General features: G+C 50.6%; 1 protein-coding gene across 1 annotated transcript in view; it reads left to right on the forward strand.

Moving 5' to 3' along the window:
• The first annotated feature begins 13,805 nt into the window (after positions 1-13,805).
• SLC5A9 (solute carrier family 5 member 9) overlaps positions 13,806-17,795 on the forward strand; it is a 38,010-nt gene continuing 34,020 nt past the window's right edge. Inside the window, exon 1 of the mRNA XM_090048735.1 lies at positions 13,806-13,938. The gene's annotated coding sequence lies outside the window, so the exon portion shown is untranslated. The remainder of the gene's footprint in view (positions 13,939-17,795) is intronic.

Here is a 17,795-nt window from a genome sequence, read left to right on the forward strand (position 1 = left end):
AGGTCTCTGGTCTGGGCGATGGCTTCCCAGAATCAATTCTGATAACAGCCCCACTCCTGGACTCTATAAAACAAATGGATGGTTCAAATATCAGTGTGAAGAGACGTACGAACTGCCTCTGCATTTTGCAATGTGGTTTAATGCTGAAAGCCAATGGTGGCAACTCCCTGTTGGCATGTCAGTGAGGCTTGTGAACCTGGAGGTAAAACTTTGGGCTGTGAATAGATGCTGGCAGCAGTGGTCTTCAAGGGTTGCATACAGTAAGTAAGGAGTGGCTACGACATCCCACCATGGGGATGGGGCAGAGGGGATGCTACTCCAGCTGGCTGCTGCCAGAGGGTGCCTCTACATTGTAGGGCATAAATATTCATGCTGGTGTTAGGGTTGGCTCCCTCAGTAACTGTTTGGCATGTCTATAAAGGCTGCAGTGAATGTTGTGCACTGTTTTGGTAGTGTGAGAATGATGGTGTGGCCATGATCATCCAGAAACTATGCAAGAAGCAAGGGTTTCTTGGGATGATCTCTCTTATTGGGCCAACTATGTAGTTAGGGCAGAGTTAGGCAAACTTTCAAATGCAAGACATCACATGCAACCCTTTATACATGCCACTGAAACCAAGAGCAGGTCATGTGAGTCAAACACTTTGTGGATGACTTTTTCAGGATGTGCAGTCCTGCCCCTCCGTACCCTTGCACCTCCTCCGCAGCAGCCCTGGCACTCAGGATATCCCTGCTCCAAACAGGGACACGCTTGGGGAGGGGGAAATCTGAATCCACACTGCGTGTGCAGTCCTGCTGGAATCGGTGCAGCAGTAATGATGCATATAGCCCCCAGGGGCTGGACACATGCCACATCTACCTTGATATAGGGCATGTTGGTTTTGTACACCAGAGTGGACAGGCATGGAGCTTATTCCAGTGCAGCATACTCTAAACTGCTATTCCTCTGCCTTAGCACTGGGTAAGGAAAGGCTGTGATAAGTTTTTTGCTTTGAGCTCCAGAGTAAGCTGCAGACACATGACACCTGCTCTGGTTTACCCTATACCAGTGTAGTTTCTAGACTGTTTTGGGCAAAGAGTATGATCCACTCCTTGTTTACCCCAGTATCAAGATCAATTTTATGCTGATATGACCATGTTTTGCAGCCTCCTTTTTACAGCACCCATTTAGGGGCACGTCCCCTCTTTTCAGACTGTATATGCCATATGTTCCCATTATCCTTCCAACCTTATGGTGTTTTTCCAATGGTTAATGCCACCCATTGCTGCCACCCCCTGCTTCTGTAGCCCTGAAGGTCCTGGGCTAAGAAAAAAATGAGATGGGTGTGATGATGAGATAATAGCTTCCACTAGATCAGCTTTTTTTTCTGGAGATCTAGGAGATGAGATCTTGGGCTTCAGGTGCTTTTATCAGGGCTGAGAAAGCAGCAGTGCTGCTCAAACTCAGTACCAGCTAGAACAATGGCTGCAGTTTAACCTAATTAATGTCAATGGATTTGACCCCATGAAAAGGAAGGAAGCAATTAGCACCTAATAAGAAGTGAGCAAAAGAAGAGGAAAGTTAGAATGAAACATCAAACCAGGGTTTCCCTTGGGTTTTGGTGTCTAGTAATATTATGAGCATTCCCCGACCTGTTTTCTGAAAGTATTGTGAAAGTTTGCTGTCGTGAAGCCAGAGATGGAGCAGTTTGAAAAGAGCATTCTTCCACCGGTGATAAGATCTGGTAGGGATCCTCCTCACAGAGTTAATGGCTCTGCTGATGGACAATCAGCTTTAAGGGAAGTTTTTGTGTATCACTAAAAACAGACCTCCTGAAGTTTGATCGGGTGAGCCTTTGCACAAATTGGATGGCAATGTGGGAAGCATTCAGCGATTATGAGGTTAATGCTAGCATAAGTGTAGGGTTCTGGGGGGGCTTTTTTTTTTGTTCTGGCGGGGGGGGCAAATACAACCCATCAATCTGTCCTTTAAGGGCTGGACCTCTGGAGCTAGGACAGAAGTTCATAAACTGATTTAGCCTAAATCAGTTAATTCTGATACTACATCCATCCAAGTTTATCTTAAATGGTTTTGGCCATTGTGAAAGTTGTTTATGTGCACTGAAGGTCTGTTGTGTTACAGCAGGGGTTGTCAGCTGGGCGTACGCGGAAAGGTGGTAGGGGGCACATGCGGGTGGGTGCCACCCACCCCCCCACCTCCCAGGAGCAGGCCCGGGGGGGCGAAGGCAGTGGCTCTCCTCTGCACACTGCCTGGCCTGCCAGTGATGGGAGCCGGGGAGCTCGCATGCGAAGGCCACCACCATCCACCACCCCACGCCCCCCACCGCTGCCACGCATGCAGCTCCGTGGGCTGTTCATGAGCAGACTTGATTGGCCAGGTGCAAGGCCCGCCAGCAGCCCATGGAGCCGCACATGTGACTGGCCTTGCAACATGCAACCACCGCCGCCATCCACCACCCCGTGCCACCGTGTGCAAGCCCCACTTCCTCCATGTCTGGCCAACACTGCCATTCCTCCCTCACCCCTTCTGTCTGGCCAAAAGGGGTGCAATCCTTAAAAAAAAGCTTGAAAACTTCTGCGTTACAGATTTGAACCCATTTCCAATCACTTATACTGCTTTATCTGTAATTTGTGTCCCTAGCCCTGCAGGGGAAGTCAAAGAAGCTGAGCTCATGATAGACTCTAGCAATAAGGCTTTTGTTTTCTAGGTATGTTTGCATGTCCCGGGGTCTTATAAAAGATTGAATACAATGCTCTAATTTAGAAGAGTGCCATGACTTAACTGCGCAATACTCGGTGCCTGGTCATGACTGTCTTGGGCTCTTGAAAGCAGGGGAATGGCTCAGATCTGCCAGCTCTCTGATTTGCTTCATTTTAGGATTCACCAAAGCAACATGCAGCTGCCTTTACTGCAGATGCCACCGTTATTTGGCTGCACCTGCGCTGATTGTGCCGGGATTTGCATTTCTCCCTTCTCACCTGGTGTCATGAGCCTCATGCAAGCAGCAGGAGAAGAGGGGCCAGATCAAGTCTGCAGGTTGAACGAGAAGCTCCCATGGGAGGTAGCCACAGAGAGGTGGTGCAGAAATGGCTGAATAGAAGAGGGAGGCCTGGGAACACAAGGGCAGGGTGCAGGGCGACAGCAAAATGTTTCAGGTGCAGATGGGCAAGGGGACGGGAGAGAAGTTTTTAGGGCATGGCTGGAGGACCGAGGATAATAACTTCTAGCAAGCATTGTGCAGTGGTGCCCTTGATGGAGGGATGGTCTGCCTTGTGCAGTGCTATAGCCATGAAGCCAAGAGCCTCCCCAGTGAGCACAGCCTTTAACCCAACCAGAAAAGGGGCCTGAGCATCAGGGCTTTTGTCTGGCTGAGCTTTGAGATGCAACCTGGCATTTGCTGGGCATGGACAAGGTGTGGGAGGGGGACTCAGCTGGGGGAAATGTCCCTGTCCCCAGCTCTTGCCATTTCTTCACAACCGATATTATTGGGCTGGGGTGACAGCCAGGCTGAGGGACCCCTTCCCAGATCATCCCTCGCTAACTGGTGGTTTTCCACATACCCTCAGCCCCAGTGGCAGAGCAGCCGGCCAGGGCGGCTGCAGAAAGGAGCCTGAACTCCAGAAGCCAAGGGGAATTTGGGGGACGGAGCAGCAACACCCGGGCAGATGAATTTGCTCCGTTACACCCATTCCTGTGCACAGTGCCCTGTGCGTCTCCCCTCTTCTTCCCTGCCTTGGTAGAGGAAGGGCGGGTGGTAAAGACACCCTGGAGCTCACCCTGGCCTGGGAAAATGGGGCGCACAGCTGCAGGTGGAACAAGAGGTGAGGGCCACGCTGACGTGGGCACCTAACTGTGGAGCCAGATGAGGTGCAGATGTGGGGCTGGGGAGGGGCATTATTTGGGGCATCTGAATCTTGACTTTTTTTTAACCTTTTCATGGCTGGCTATACTGAAAGCGTTATCAGGACTCCCTCTCCGCCGCCCCCACAGGTCGGCATGCAGGGTGTGACATGATGCAGAGCCGTGGTGATATGGCCCAGGGCTGATGGATCTCCACGGAGACTGAAGAGGACTTACAGTGCACCTACCTCCCCACCAAGCCATCCCCTACCCCCTGCTCCAGGCATACAGACCCCAGGCCAAGTGTGCCGGAGGGAAAGCCCCAGACTGATGGACCCCCTTCCTAGTCCGGGCTGGGAGTGGCAGGGTCAGGGTCAGTGTTTATCCAGAAAGGAAAAAAGAGGCGGATGGATCAGTGTACAGGGCTTTTCTTCCTCCTTAAATGTACTGACAAGCAGCTGAGTGAGCCAGTACTGCCATCTCCTGGCAGATGCAAAGCCCAGGATTATTTAACGTTGTGGAGCAGGCTGCATCCCCCCACCCCCAGTCATTTCTTTACTGCTGAATTCATTCTTGGACATGAAAACCTGCAGCAGGAATCCCAATCACTCCACAGCCCATCTCTGTGGAAAACACGTGTTAAAAATGGCAACGGGACAGGCCTTCAGAAAGAAAACCGTTCCCGGTCCAGCAGAGGACTTAGGCTTGTGCTTATCTTTAAGCACCCGAGAGAGCTCATTGATTTAAAGGGGCTTAATCTCCTGCTTAAAGTTGGGCATGTGCTTAACTGCTTTGTGGACCGCAGCCAGAGAGCGAAAGGCTAGAACCCAAGAGATCCTATTAAAACCTTTCCTTTCCAGACAGCTGAGGCCTGCAGAAAAAGTTAGCATCAAGGAAAAATGGTATTACTATCACAGGACTTTCTCTAGCGTGCTCAGCTTACAGGCTACCTTGCTCTGTTCCTCCGAAAGGAGACGCTTATAAAAACGAATCCTAAAATATGCCACACAACGAGCAGCACGGTTTGCAATAGTCTTAGTCATTATGACGTCCCTATTTACTTGAAGGCTGTCATCCACGTAGGCAAGGACTGCCACCCACAAGGACTGTCCTGGTGCTCTGCTGGGTCCCAGTTTGCTCATTGGGTTTCACAAGCTGTCTGGGGTGGGAAAAGATGGCAAGGGGTTATGCTTTTCGGCACCTTGATGTGATCATCGAGAACTGCCAGGAGGGAATGAACACGGGGTCTGCAGCTCGGCGCCGTGGCCAGCAGAGGGAGGGAACGTTACACGCTCGGAGCAGGGAGCAACACTAGCACAGGGTTTCTGAAGGGAACGTGGCAAGAAGTGCCATCACCCAGACCAAACATGAAACAAAGCGCCAGCATAGCTGGCTCTCGCAGCTGTATGGCCTTATCTCAGGGGATTTGGGATTTTTTGTAATGCTCCAGCTCCTGGAGTCACGTGATTGCCTGAATGTATCAGTTCTCATTTCAAAGGAAAGCCCTTTTCTGACCTCCCTTGCTGTGAAGAAATACCCCAGTGGAAACCTAAAGGCACAAAACCTAGAAGGCAACTAAAAATGAATAAAAATAGGTTCTATGATTCTACAATCTGACCCGGAAATGTGTTGTGAGAGAAGGAAAATGTTGCAGTTTCTAAGCCATTCTCAGGCCATGACTCAAGGTTTGGGAGTGCTTAGGGATGGCAAGCTCCTCCGATACTGTTGCCAGGAGGAGGGTAGCATCCTGACCAAATCCAATGCCCAAAGCATCCATGGTGCCTTTGTGTCTCTCTTTCTGTCTTCCTGCGTCACGCCTTCAGATTTTGTGTTTCTTCTGGGGGATTGAGGCATGCAAGAAGAGCCAGAATGGATGCTTTTGTAAGCCCTTATACCATGTAACATACCATACCATACCATAATACAACATATCGTACCATACCATACCATACCATACCATACCATAATATAATATAATACAATATACCATACCATACCATAATATAATATAATATAATGTAATATAATATAATATATCATATCATATCATACCATAATATAATATAATATATCATACCATACCGTATCATATCGTATTACATTATCATTGTCTGCAATCACAAGAAACTGGATTCAGTGGCCCAGCAGATCCCTTCCAGTCCTTCATTCATCCATCCCAATTTGGATTCTCTCGTTTCTCTGCAAAACCCCCACTAAAACTTCAGCTGCATGGAGAATCCTCAATCACGTCCCGTCCTAAACTTCCTTAGGCCACTGTGAAATAGCTGCCACATCCTACCCCAGATATAGCCAGTAGCAGATGATGGATGTTCATCCAGTTTGAAAAGCTGTTTGATGGACTTCTCAAGATAAAAGGCGCCGTGCCAAGGTACAGGGTCATTATTTATTATTATTGCTATCACGGAGATGATAAGTGTTTGGGGTTATTACCAGACAGTGCCACAGCATTTCGTTTCTCAGGGTAGATAGGATTCAAGCTCCAGCGTGGAGACATTTTTCTGAAGGAATCTCACCCTGGAGGGAGGCTGTCATTTCTGGATGCTGATTAGCTCTTGCAAGTTTGCAGTGAGTAAGACTGATTACCCTGTAGCCAGCCCAACTTCTTTCTCCTAATCACGGCAGCGCAGCAGGCTCCGTGCGGGGAGCGGTGTAACCCTGTCTCCCAGGCCAACCGCTCGGTCCCTTCCTGAGTTTGCTTTCTCAGCCCCGCAAACTATAGCCAGGACAAAAATCAAACTTAATGATTTGTTGCAATCTTGGCTGCTCTTCCGTTTGCTGTTTGCTCGACTCGCATCCTCACGATAACTGCCCGCTCTTGGCTTCTGCAAGGGTCTGGCCCACTTCAAGATAGGTGGGCACCCATTTTGTGGGTTGATCCAAAAAAATGAGGCTCCCCACAAGGTTCCCACATTAGGTGCATTCAGGAGTATATAGATATATGGAGCTCCCTGCAGGGAGCTGGCTATTTCACTTAAAGCAATAGTTCCCAATCTGTGGTGTGGGTACCACCAGTGGTACACAGGCAGCCTGCCAGCGGTATGCGTTAACAGATTTATTACAATTACTTTATATGACAAAACTTTGCTGGTGGCACTGAACATTGAACTGAAAACTGTGCTGGTGGTAATTAAGGTTGTATCGTTTTAAAATGGGCGGTGCGCAAGAGTTTGGGAACCGCTGACCTAAGCATGATTTGTCACTATGGTTTAATTCAACATTGTCCTTCACACATGTCCCATCAGTGTCTTTCTCCCAGTAATCAACTCCTGATAGATGGTTACCAGTATCTAATTCAACATGATGTGTACCGCTGTTGGAGGCATGACTTAACCAGAGTTTGCTGTAATTCACTACAGTCTCTTTATTTAGATACCCACTTGAAAAGTAGGTGTTTGAGATCTTGTGCTCTAACAGAGAGAGAGAAGCTGGTCCCAGGGACCGTGCATGCTCTGTTGCAAATGTATCACCAGAAGGCATTGAAGGGTCCTGCAGAACAGGCTGTGTTTTGTGGGCCTCATCAGCAGGGAAATGTACTTTTTGACCTGCATGTATGTGCTGTGCTGAGGAAAGCTCCCTTAGCGTTCAGATCCCTCCTGCAATTCTTGCTCCCTTCTTCAGGGGCAATGCATGAAATGAAAGCAGAGCAGTCCTTCAGTAGTCCAGAGTGGTATTCCTCATGCAGGCCTAGGGCAACATGACAGGAGAGGAGATCTGGGGCCCTGAGATGCCAAGATCCCTGCTCCTGGCTATGCAGAGGGCCATCGATGAAGACTGATCAAAGGGAATGAGCCCCCAGCTCTGTTGGGATGACAGTAGTGCATGCATCCCTTCCCATTACTCAGGGGTGATCATCCTACCCCATCCAGTGAAGCCCTTTCCCTTCTCCCATTTAAATTCACATGGGTTTCTAGGTCCAAGGAGCCTCTGTTCAACTCCATGTCTGCTACAACGATATATTATGTGATGATGGGGTATTGCACCCCATGGTCCAGTTCCTTTGACTCTACAAAAGCCATCAGCAAGAAGCACCGTATGAGCTATATCACTGCCATGTGAACTATACCACGGGGACCACATGAGCTATACCACTGCCATGTGAACTATACCAGCACCATGTGAGCTATACCATGGGGACCACATGAGCTATACCAGGGGGACCATGTGAACTATACCAGCACCATGTGAGCTATACCATGGGGACCACATGAGCTATACCACTGCCATGTGAACTATACCAGCACCATGTGAACTATACCACAGCCATGTTCCTAGATAAGCGCATCCTTGACTGCATCCTTGGGCAGCATAGGGAAAGGCGGGTACCATAACCCAGCCTCCATCCCATCCCTTGAGAGAGCTCCCCCAGGGAGCAGGAGCCCTCGTGGCTACTTCTTACACAGGGAACTACGTGGATGCTTGCTTCTCCCCCATGTACCCAGCAGGGACTAGCCTTACGTGTGTAAACACCCAGGTCCTCATCTGGTATTGTTCTGTGAAGCTCTAGGGACTCCAGTAGGGAGAAACCCAGCTGGTCGAGCTGAAGATCTAGCTCTGGAGGTGGAAATAGATTCAAGCCACAAAATGTGGCTCTGGGTTTCAACCAGCTCAGGGATTGGGGTGGGGGTTGGCTCTGGGCTGCTGCTCCATGCCCACTTCCCATGCTATGAGACGACTTTAAAGTGGCCCTTTTGTTTGATCTGTGGTTGGCATTCAGAGGGTGTCATGGGCTATTTCCCATTCTCCCCGCAAGGACAAATTAATCAGATGAACTCTCCTTTCTGTCTTGTCAGGAACTCCAACTTTTTGAACAAAGAGATTTTTCTTCCTAGCTGTTTGCTGAGTGTTTCAGTTCGACTGAACACAAGAGTCCAAAAATGGGAGGGGCGGGGAGGATAAAAGTGCAGAGAAGGCATGTGCCCTTCCCAGTAGCATAACTGGTTGGGGGGGGGGGCACATAGGACACACTCCCCAGGTGCTTCCTAAGTCAGGGGATACTAGGATGCAGCCAGGAGTGCTCCACACCTTCCTGTGCCCCCGCTCCCCCATACACCCTGTACCGTCCATGCAGTGGCTCCAGATGGGCACAAGAACACGTGCAGGGAGGCAAAACTGCAGACCTGAAGTTTACTCCTTGGAAAGACACCTCTGCAAGGGGAGGTATCAGTTTTCAGCCTGGGGTTTCAGATGCTCCCAAATCCATGGCAGGCATCCTACATGCAAGTCCCAAGCCTGGAGGCCTTGAGGTTCAAATGTCCCTTGGTCTCACTTGTCCATAGCCAAAAGGTGTAAGGAGCAAGCTAGAGGGAGAGCCCAGGACCAATCCCAATTACCGTAAAACATGTAGCTGAGATGCTTCCTTTGGGAGGCTATAGTAGACTGCAGGCCAGGGGACGGGTCTCCACCCTCAGCTACCCAAAGTCTTTCAAGTTCAGGAAGAAGGGTTGGTCTCCCCTGCCAGGTACAGTAAAACCACCTGGCTCAACACTATCATCATGGGGTCTCCCTGAGCCCTTTATAATTTAATTTGAGCCTTTTATTATTCCTTTGTGATTTAAAGCTATCATAAATGAAATCCAGGTGTCCCCATGCATTGCAGCAGCCTCTGGTTTGCTGGGAGCCCCTGGCAGCGAGGAAGATTTGAATAGGTGGAGAACATTAAGGGAGGATGGTTGTTGCTATAATATCCACCTGGTTATAACTTCTCCATTAGCTGGTTTGCTGGGACTGCCCCTCCCACCCCTGACAAACTATAAGAAACCAGACCTGTTTTACTGCTTCTCTTTAGCTGCTGTACTGATACTGGCTTAGCATATAGCCAGCAGGGAGTATTGCATTGTATCACCTCCTTTTCTTATTTGTGTCTCACCTGTCCCTATCATGTTGAATCCCGCCTTTTGTTTGCTTATTATCATGTAATATTTACCCTGCTGTAGTGTCTACAAAGGCCGTGACAAGAAGACGCTGTGTTGTGGTAGGTGCTGTACAAACACATCGCAGACAACGGTCCATGTCTCAAAGAGCTCGTGCTCTGTAGTGGATGGGGGTTGATGCAAACAAGTGGGAGTCAGGCCAGATTTGCACCTTATACACTAACCAAGCTGTGGGCGTGTCTGTGTGTGTGTGTGTACACACACACGTATCTATGTATATATAGATATAGATATATAGAGAGATATCTGTATACGTATATATAGAGATATCTATATATGTATATATAGAGATATCAATAGATAGCTAGATAGATCATAAGTTTTCATGACCTGAAGCTCATCTCAGCAATATTCCTGCCCAGAGCAGGGGCGGTTGGACTCGATGATTTTTCGAGGTCCCTTCCAGCCCTCACTTTCTGTGACTTCTATGACTTCAGGTGGTCCATGGTAAGAGCAGTAGGATGTGCACAATGTCTGCCTGGTGTCTATTACTTGGATCCATATCCTGCCCTCCCCAGAAAGGCTCAGGCCATCTTATAATAAAAGACAAACAACCCACAAGATTAGAAATAACAAGACTCCTGGAACGACACCCCAGAACTTTACAACTGCATTTGCTCCTGCTTCCCCGCCTGGCACCTTTCGGGCCACCCTGGCCATGCAGGCCAAGCCCTATACATCCAGGTATATGGACACAGTCAGTACCAGTGATCAGGTCACCAACTCATGACATCCAGCTTGTCTGGACCCAGCCCTGGCTCTGCCCTGGGCTCTACTTGTGCCATGTGGAGGTCCCGGGGGGTACGGCCAAGCCAGGGCCATAGCAAGCTGCTCAGGGCAGGGACAGTCCTGCCGGTGTTTGCACAGCACCTGGGACAACGATACAGATTGAAACACCTGGCCATGACTTGAAGGCAAATAATAATGTGTCAACAAATCATAACCACTCAGACTAAAATGCTTCTCCTCCCAGCCTCTCCGTTGCTGCTCCTTTCTTGGCGTTTATGATTTCAACATCTTCATGGTTTTCTGGTCCCCCTGTAGACCCCTTCAGGAAGGGCTGATCCAAAGAGAAGTGGAAGGTTTCTTTTTTCTTTTTTAAATTGAGATCTTGTCCATAAATCCTAAAGTATCAAACTGCCAGCCCATTGTTTTTCTTTCTGAGGCGTCCCCACCCTGCCGGGTGTTGCTGCAAGGAAATTGTGAAACAGCCAGCTCTTCATCTGTCACCCACATTTGTTTTGTGACTCTTTGACAGTGCCTGATGAAGGCTATAAATAAATATATTGTCCCATCTCAGGAGCTCAGCCACTACATTATTGTATCTTCCAGGAACAACACTTGTTCTTATTGAGGTCCTTGCAGTGCTTAAACACAAGGGAATAAATTAAAAGAAAAGCAGCATCCTTCTTTTCGCAGCGTCCTTGCTTTGTCACTTAAAGTTGTCCCTTTGCTGATACTGCCTTTCAAAGTCTAGTCTGCAGTTGGAAAAGTTGCTCTGCAAATATGATGTGATGGGTCCCTATTTCCATTTTGGTTTTATCCAGACGAATACACTCAGCCCTGAAATGATTTTTTTTTTTCTAGTCAACCCCTGTTGCAGATTCAAGCTGAAATGCTCATTAGGTCCTTTCTGCCTAATTTTATCATTAGGCTTCCTCAGTGAGGGGCATGAGACAGGACAGACACTTTTCCCACCCATAGCTGTGTTTGGCTTGTAGGGTTAAGGGGCTTTCTAGGTCACACATGAGGGCATCTTTCATTTGCGGTTGCAGCACGCTCCATCTGGAGTGAATCCACAAATGGCAAGTCTTGTTTATAGAGCTCATCCCAAGTGTCTCCAATGAAGTACACTTATTTTAGCTAGGATATGTACTTGGGCTGTCCCACGCCCTGCTGCTGTAGCCCGAACGTGCCAGTCACCCGTATTAAAGCTCCCTTAGCTTCTTCCTTTCAACGCTCTCCCGAGTGTCCGCTTCCAAATCTAGCTTCCCTTTGACCCCCTCTCCCACCCCTTCATTGCCCAGGGAGTGAGCCAGCAGCTCTCTCCCAACCTCCTGGCCCTGGCTTCTGTCTCTTCCATGTCCCACTTGCCGTCACTCCTCAACACCCATCATTGCAGCTCAACACAAGAGACGACCCGTGGGCAGACAGGTCCCCAGAAGGGCTCCACTTAAAGCCTCTCCAAGCTTTCAAGGCTCAGTCTGCTTACTACTTGTCTCTCCTACTCAGCATCATGCTTGAAGCCACCATAAGGACACAGGGAGGAGGGGGGGCTTGTGCAACTCAGGTTATTCAAAAGCCAAGTTTTAGAGTTGCCGCAGAGTAAATCCCTGAAGTCAGCAGGGCCTGGTTGCGGTCTCAACCTGGGCTTGCACCTACATAAGCCCCCCGGCGTTGTTGCTCCTTGACACTGGGGTGCAAGGAAAAGCAGCAGTCAGTCTTTTGGGCATAGTCAAGATGTAGCCGGTATCCAGGGACTGAGGTTAGGATGTGGCTGACAGGCGGAAAAAGGAGATGTTCATGTGCCAGTGGCGTGATGGGCGATAACACCAGCTAAAAGTCTCATCCACAAGATCTAGACTGAGATCTATGCTGGGCTCGGGGGCCCTGGGCGCGAGCTTGCCAGTGACCACAGATGCCCCAAAAGAAACCTGCACTGGCCTGCTATGTCCTCAGACAGGGATGCTGAACTCAGTTGTGTGGCCTAACTTCGGCTGAATCGTTGCTGATTTTAACAAGCGGCAAGAATTTCTCTGGGTGATACCGTTTATGGGAGCAGCTGCATAGTGGGGACTCAGCTTGTGAAGGCAAGACCTTCTTCTTCACCTCACATCCAGGGCAGGGCAAGATTTGGCCTCCAGTTTCCACTTGAGACAACTTCTCAGGAAGTAATGGCTGAGCAGAAACTGAGGGTCAGAGCAACCTGTTTCCCTCTCGCTACCCAAAAAAATCCCCAGGAAAAGGCTAGGTAGGCGGCAAAGTCCATTGCTCTTGTAGCACTCGGCTGTTTGTGCTGCTATCGGTATATACGCCAGCCCTCAATCCATTTAGAGTTTCACTAATTATCACCGGAGCTATTTGCTGACGCTCGTGAAGCATCTCCCTAATATAGAGGAAGTCCATTTATTCGTTCCCGTTTGAAAAATAATTGCCTGTCACTTAACCGAGCATCCTTTGCCCCAGAAACACTTGCTCTTCAGCACTTTTTTGAGCTGTGCTCTTTGAAATGCCACTTCTAATTTCCAATCCCTCAAGGGTTCATTCCCCACCGCAGCGACACGAGCGGAAAGCCTTCCTTCATAAATGTCCCGGCGGCTTTGTGGCAGCTAGAGGAGAGGAAATAATACACAAGTGCAGGGGGGGGATTGGGTTAGGCAGGCAAAAATAGCTAATAGGGACAGATCTTCAGTTGGAATAAATGAGCATATATCTCTGCGGAGGTCAGCAGAGCTCTGTTGGTTTATAGGGCTTCGGTTTCGTTTCTATAGTGTTTGTATTCATTCCTTCCTAAACAATAGAGGTTACATTGCCTGGTTACATTTTTACCGCTTCCCCTCTCTGCGAGCTTCAGCCTGGCCGCCACCCCGGGAAAGGCAGAGAGTGCACATTTGCTCAGCTAATTGCCCGAGGTGTTGACTTAATGGCAAGGCGAGCCAGGGAGTAGGAGCTGAACTGCTGGCACTCTGCAGCCAGCCGGTCTGAATCTCAGGTGGAAGTTCGCTGCTGGATGCTCTCGCACAATACACTGTTTTACCGGGTAGGTGGCTTGGGAGGGGTCGGCAAGATGGACATAAGCACTCAGAGCCAAAGCAAGTGGCACAACGCTCGAGCTCAGGTCATACAGTCCACGGGGGAGGAAAAGCAGAGGAAACGGGTTGTTTCATGGGCGGGTTCGTCTTCAGGGAGGAGTGACCTGGCTGTCCCGCCTCCACATCAGGAATCAAAAGGAAGGGAGGGAGGCCATGGGAACACACAGAGTCCCAGTAAGAAAGGCACAAAGGGACAGGCTCGAGGTATTGTATGCTTGTGGGGCAAATTTACCCAGGCCCAAAGTTCATCCCTGGCGGGCACCACTTGCAGGACGACGACTGGCACCTTGCTGGCAGGGTGACATGGAGGTCCTGGGGTGTGCAGTGGATGGAGGTAGGGTCTCCTAGTCAGCATCATGCTGGATGGGGACTGGGCTGAAATGGGTGTGAACTGTTGAAGAAGAAATAACCAGAGCAGTTATCCTTCAGTGCATCTTGGAGCAAATGAACGTTACTCCACTGAACGCAGTGGATGGTGATTTGCCCCTGCTGGGGCTCTGGCACATTTATATTTACTTCCTTCATGGTGAGGGGATGGGGTGAGCGGGGTCATGGGTGTTAAGTGTGTAAATGCAAAGTGCTTGGAAGTCCTTAAAGCTGGTTGTATATTTGTTGGCATAGCTGGGGACCGTTTGGCTTTCTGGTGGACTGGTCCATGCTGCCTCCTAGTTTCGTTCTGCATTTAATGCTTTGCAATTCTGCACTTGATGCATTGCAATACTGCACTCTGGTCTGCATACCTTCATGTGCTAGGCTGTTAATAGTGAAGTTCTGTAGTGGGCAGCATGAATCAATGTAGTGCCACTGATGGTGACTGAGATATGCCAGCCGAGATAACAGAGATATGCCAGCTGGGGTCTAGCCCTATATCTTTCCTTTACAGGGATTATACTTTGGTGAGTTGGACTCTTTGGGAATAGCAAAGCTTCTCTGGGGATCTGGGGAGAGGTTTCTCCTCTCACTAAGCCTTAGACAAACAGGATTTATTTTGGAAGTGCAATTCAATAGCAAAAAATAGCAGCCTGTGTTTCCCAGAGTGCTAACCTCAGCGATCTCGGTGGTGCGGACGCTTCATGGGCTCAGCAGAAGCAGGGTGTCTGGGAGTCAGCGTGGGAGGATGGCAACCCAGATCCACAGGGCTGGAGTCCTGCAAACCCTGCTGTTTGTAGGGAAAGGGATAAGACGAGGCAATCGCAGCTTAGCTCCCCACGGCTTTAAATGCCTCCTTCAAAGGAGTGACGAATCCGTTTTTAATCAGCTTATGCTGGCTTGAAATAGCAACCTGACATTTAAAGGGATGAGTGCAGGGCCTGTGGGCGAGCGCACCCCTGGGAGAAGGGTGCTCCCCATACATAGCACAGCCTGCCCAAAACAGGCTCACCTGGCCTGGGAGCCAGCAAGCACCCACCTGCAATGCCCCGGCTTTACCGGCCTGCTGTTTCCAGCAGTTGGGTTAATGGGCTTTACAGAGGCAATAGGTAGAAGCAATGGATCAGCCTGGGCTTTAGGCCTCACTCTGACCAGTGGAGGGGGATCTATACTGGGGGATGTACTAAACCTATACTGGGCTCGATCCTGAAACCCAGAGCTGGGCTTTGCTTGAGGCAGAGCTGCAGGGTTCTGGTCAGTAGGACCTGGGCATGCTCAGCACCTTTCCAGATCAGCTCTCCTCCGGTCAGGTAATGTTATGACACCTGATGTTATTTTATCTGCCCAGCAAAAGATAAGGGAAAGGAGCTTTCATGGCCAAGAATGTAAAATAGGCGCCTGCAGGGGTCAAGAGGAGATCGTGTCCTGCTGCCCCCTTGGTGCTGGAGCAGGTCACCCAGAGAGGTGATGGACTCTCTCTCCATCCTTGGAGGTTTTTAAGACCTGGCTAGACAAAGCCTTGGCTGGGATGATTTAACTGGGGCTGGTCCCGCTTGGAGCAGGGGGTTGGACTAGATGTGACCTCCTGAGGTCCCTTCCAGCTCTCATAGCTTTGCCATCACTGGAAAGCTTTGCAATCCACAGGTCCTGGGGTGCTAGGGATGTAGGCTTTCCAGTTTTCAAAGTTTCATAGTTGTTAGGGGCTTGATGGAGCACTGCAATGTGCTTAGCTCTGCAGGCCATCCCAGCCCGGATACACTCAGGCACAACTCTGCCGAAGCCCCCCCAGTGGTGCCCACCTGTGCCTGGTCAGACTGGTACACCAATACATTATATGCTTTGCAGTTCAGCGTTGTCACGACTGGATATGGGTATTTCAGGGCCAGCGTCCATGCTGGCATGTATCAGTGCCCCCACATGTGGGCTTGAGTGGGAGCAGGCATGTGCAAAAGTGTATGTGTGCTAGTGAAAATGCAGGGCTCTTGCAATAATCCTGCTCAGGTCAAGAGCAGAGCATGGAGCAGGGCCCTTCGGCATGAACCTCTGGTGCTCTGCTGTAGCACGCTTGCAAACCCCAAGTGGCAGATGGTTTGAAATGGGGCTGGTGCCTGAGCTCACGGAAAGCGGCAGCTCGGGACCTTTGGGGTCAGGCCAGGCATGAGAGTGTGAGCTCTGGCCAGGAGCCTCCAAGCCACACCAGGTCTTACCGTCGCCTGGAAACTCTCACAAGGTAAGTTAAAAATGCTGTCCGGCCTGCCTGGCTGGAGTGGGGGAGCAATGGTCAGAGAGACAACAGCGCTTCCAGAGATCTCCCACTGCTCCCCAGCTGCCAGGGGAATTTCAAACCGCCGGCTTTAAAAAGCCTGCGGTTGACCCCTCTGCCAATCAGGCCTTCTGGCTAGGCCAGAACTGCGTGCCAGCGGCCCTGCCCCTACCGACCCTCCCACTGGGATCCCAGGGTGGCAGCAATACCACTCCAAGGGACTAGCCGGAGCTGCCCCCCTGCTTGGGGGAAAGGCTCCTGCTAGATCCCACCCCGGTATGCCTGCCCGCACGCCGCTCGGGAGCGCGGCTCCCTGTCGGGCGAGCTGAGGGCTCCGAAGGGCTTCCCTTCCAGATCCGCCTCAGCTGCGCTGTACTCCCTGCCCCGCTTACTTAGGGGGAATCAGCTGTTGCTGCCCCTGCCGCTGGATCCTCCGCAGCTGCTGCCTTTGCTGCTGAGGTAAGGGGGTACACGTGTGGCACACGTGCACCCTGCTCCCTCTGCTCCCCAACAGTGGCCTTGTCAAGGGCAAGGCCACTCTCAGCATGTTAGATGGGTCCACATCTGCTCTGTTCCCCCACATCTGTCCTCCCTGAGTTGCTGGGGGGTGGGGGTGTTGCAGGAGACATTTCAAAGCAGAGCAACTGGCTGCTCTTGGACTTTTGCTAACTTTTAGTGCCTTTCCCCCACCTCCCTGCAGAGCCCCAAGACAATGGTATCAGGGTTGTCTGACGATTTGCAGGACAGAGAGTATGGCATGCTCCTGAGCGCCAGGCTGTCCTGCAGCTGGGCAATGGCCCAGATCCTGCCACGTGGCCTGCAACACTGACAGGAGGAAGAGGTGGAACTGGAGTTTCAGGCTGGCCACACCTGAGAGCAATTACCCAGGTCCCAGATGAACCCAGAGTGGCTTCCTCCCTCTCCCGCCCATGCTAATGGCCTGAGACAGCTGCCACCCTCACTGCCACCTCATCCTCCCATCCTCCCGGGCCTACCAGTGCCTGTAATTGGGGTACCAGCAACTCAACTCCTTCAGTGCCAGCTAGTTACATGATAAAAGCAACGCACCTGTCGCTTTATCTGCCTGTGCTATCCCCTTGCTGTATTTCCTGCTGATAGGACTGGAATTTATCAGCTTCGGTTGAGGAGAGGTCACCAGGAAGGTCAGAGTTCACGGGTCCTCACCCTCTATGCAAATGAAAAGCAATTGCAAGAAGGCAATAATAATAAGGAGGTGGACTTTGCCCCCTGCATGCACTCGCGCATGCCAGGCTTCGTCCTGAAACACTTCGTCCCGCACGCTGCTCAGGCCTCACTTCAAGCATCCCGCTCCCTTCCCCGCTGCTGAGATGCAGCCAGGTCTGCAGCAGGGTTTTTTTTAATTTTTGCAGCCCACAGGAATCCCACCCAGCTGCCAGGCAGGGATGAAAGCCGTTCCCCAAACCCAGCTGGATCTGCGGCCGGGAATCAAAGAGACAGGACGTGATCATGCAAACTGCAATTTGGCCAGAACAGGGAGCTCCTCCTGCAGCGAGGGCTGCAGGATCTTTAATGCCTGC

Source organism: Crocodylus siamensis, chromosome 5 (genome assembly GCF_052110815.1).
Source record: "Crocodylus siamensis isolate JL-2025a chromosome 5, ASM5211081v1, whole genome shotgun sequence".
Lineage (NCBI taxonomy): Eukaryota > Metazoa > Chordata > Crocodylia > Crocodylidae > Crocodylus > Crocodylus siamensis.